Source organism: Haematobia irritans, chromosome 5 (assembly GCF_050003625.1).
Source record: "Haematobia irritans isolate KBUSLIRL chromosome 5, ASM5000362v1, whole genome shotgun sequence".
NCBI classification, from domain to species: domain Eukaryota; kingdom Metazoa; phylum Arthropoda; class Insecta; order Diptera; family Muscidae; genus Haematobia; species Haematobia irritans.
The window spans coordinates 19186949-19190356 of NC_134401.1; positions in this window are offsets into that span (position 1 = coordinate 19186949).

The following is a 3408-nucleotide window of genomic DNA, read 5'->3' on the forward strand; positions in this document are numbered from 1 at the left end:
TCATTCGCCCAAATGCGGCAATTCTGTTTATTGACGAATCCACTGAGGTGAAAATGTGCCTCATCACTGAAGATGATTTTCTTCGAAAATTGATCATCCACTGTTGCCATTTCTTGGAACCATTTAACACGTTGTTGGATGGTGTATCTCTCCATAGAGAAATGTCAAATAAAATTCGGAAAAAAAACACATTCAACATCGGCCCTTACAATTTAAGTGAGTTTTTGTTTTAGTTTTGACAGTCTAATCTAAATTTTTGTATGAATAGTGCTAAAAGCACCAAATTGGCATCACTGTGCTAGCGTTGTTTAGTTACTTCATATGAAAGTTTTGTTAATGAATTGGAACAAGAAAAAATATTTGGCGTCTAGGAAAAGATTCAATGGAAAAGAACTTAGTTGAATATGTATAAAAATATCCGAGTTTTACTGTTTTTTAGTCAAGGAAATTTAACTAAATTGTGTTAATTGTACTATATAACTTTTAATGTACTGTATACAACATAATATATATAGTACTGTATAGAGGCAAGTACTGTATAAAATGAGAGAGAACATTAAGATAATAGTCAGCGTTGCCACAATGAATTTTTATTTTGAACCAACATTTTTCCAAAATTGGACCAGAGGACCATTTTTCCAAATTAAGGTGAGTATTGAGTTCGAGTTTAGCCGCTCATTTTCACTAAAGTGAAAACTAAATCAGTACAAAAAGTCATAAAATTATACATATTTGTTGCAGGTTTCATTATAACTTGATGGGGAATATCCCAAAGCAAATTTTCACAAAGTTTGTATTCCTTAAAATGGATTATTAAAGAAAAGTAATCGTGAAAAATTACGCTTTAAAGGTGGGTATTAAGTTCGAGTTTAGCCGCTAAAATCGTCATTTTTTCACGATTACTTTTCTTTTATAATCCACTTTAAGGAATACAAACTTTGTGAAAATTTGCGTTGGGCTTTTCCCCATCGAGTTATAATACAATTTGCAACAAATATTTATAATTTTATGCTTTGTCTTACTGATTTAGTTTTCACTTTATCGAGTTTAGCGGCTAAACTCGAACTTAATACTCACCTTTAGCGGGTAAACTCGAACTTAATACCCACCTTTACATTAACATAATTTAAAAGTTAAAATTTTTCCAAATTTTTTTCTTCGATAGAAAATTTTGTAAAATTTTTATTTCTATTAAAATTGTTTTTCTATTTATTTCTATATAGAAAATTTGTCAAAATATTATATCTATAGAAAATTTTATCCAAATTTTATTTCTATGGACGATTTTGTCAAAATTTTATTTCTATAGACGATTTAGTCAAAATTTTATTTCTATAGACGATTTTGTCAAAATTTTATTTCTATAGAAAATTTTGTTAACATTTTATTTCTATAAAAATTTTTGTCAATATTTTATTTTTACAGAAAATTTTATTAAAATTTTAAAAATTGTGAAAAATTACCGATTTGACGAAAATGGACCGAAATCAACAAAATTTGATTTGGTTCGACTATCGGACCAAATTTAAAATTTAATAATTTTTTGGACCAATTTGGTCCGATAGGACCAAAATGGCAACCCTGACAATATAAAAATTTAAAGAAAAATCCTCACTTTTTTTCGATAAAAAATCATCATAATCGGCACTTGCATTTTAAAAATCGTCAAAAAATGGCAATGTAAATAATATTAAAGTAAAATATATTTTTTGGGTAAAAAGATTTATTTCATATAAAAAAAATTAAAGTTAATATGCTCAACTATGCACTTCAATAAAAAACAAACATAACGAAGTATAAAAATAACATTAAAAAAAGCATTTTATGGTTAAACAAAAATATTTCGTAATTTTTCGAAAATATTACTATTAATTCACTAACATTTTATTTAAAAATAAAAAATTGTGAAACTCAAGAAAAAGACCAGTGTTTTCCAAAACGGGTGATTTTTTTGATGGTGCATCACATAGATATGTCTATATGAGGTATTTTTTTTTTGTACCTTACTACAATTTTACATTTTTTTGTACTTTACTACAATTCAAAGGAGGTCCCATGTCATTGAGCTTAACATGGAATCGGGTAGCACTCAGAGAGAAGTTCCCCACTGTGGTATCGCAATGGACTGAATAGTCTAAGTGAGCCTAAGTGAGCTGCCACCTAACCTAACCTAACCTAACCTAAGCGTGATTCCAACAGACATCGCTAGATCGACTCAGATTTTCACCATGGAATCTGAAACCAATATTTGACATATTTGAGATTTCCCATCTTAGATTAAAGCCGATCCAGAAGTATAATTTGGGGATCGGTTTATATATATTTATTATATGAATGGGCATATACCAACACGATGTACGAAATCTCAAACGAATCATATGAAATTTGCTGCTCCAAGCGGCTCTAGTGTTTAAATCTGGAGACTGGTTTATATGGATGCTATATATAATTTATGGACCGATGTGGACCAATTTTTGTATGGTTGTTAGAGAATGTACCAAATTTGAAATGGGTCAGATGAAATTTGCACTTCTTAGAGGCTCTGGAAGTCAAATCTGGGGATCGGTAAAAGTGATGCGTTATGGCCGATAGCTTGTTTCGTTCGGAAGTCATCGAAAAATTCCAACAGACAGACGGACAAGTCTATATTCAATCAGAATTTAACCACGACCAAGAGTATATACATATCATGGGATATGAGACCAATATTTCTATGCATAATATTTTTTCTGAGACAAGAGATATCTCATCTAAGTTTAAAGCGGTAATGAACAAAAATATCAGTCCAAATTTTCCTTTAATATTCCTGATTTTTCTTAAAGACCAAGTATGCTGTAGACCATATCTTGGATTTAAATGGACTTTAACCTACATCAACGAAAGATTTTTTTTGTTTCTTTAGAATATGCAAATTTTTGTTCTGGGAAAAGTTTACCACACTTCACTTGTACCATTTGGGGAATAAGTAGTTTATTTTGAGGTTTTCCTTGTTTTGGATGGAAAACTCCTTCTGTGTGTAAATTCCATGATGTTTTTTTTTTTTTTCAAAATATAACCCTTCCAAGCTTCTTGAACTAATGTTTACATTTCTCCAAGGTGCATTGGAGTTTGTTTGTAGCCTTTTCGTTGTTTCGTACATTTCTTCTTTTAGAAGTGTTTGGGTTTGAGTTAATTGTCACTGGGGAGTTGAAAGTATTGAACCTTCATTCTCAAAGAAGGAGAGGATACAACGAAACGTATAAATGCTGCTAATGGTTTTTTGGTGACTTTGGAGGAATTCAAGTGTACTGAGGGGGTTTTAAAAATATTTACCATGTTTTTCGTCTGTATTTTCTTCAGAAACTTAAAAAATAAAAAAAAAAACAGACAACGACTTACAAACAAACCCCCTCAGTTTAACTGAGGATT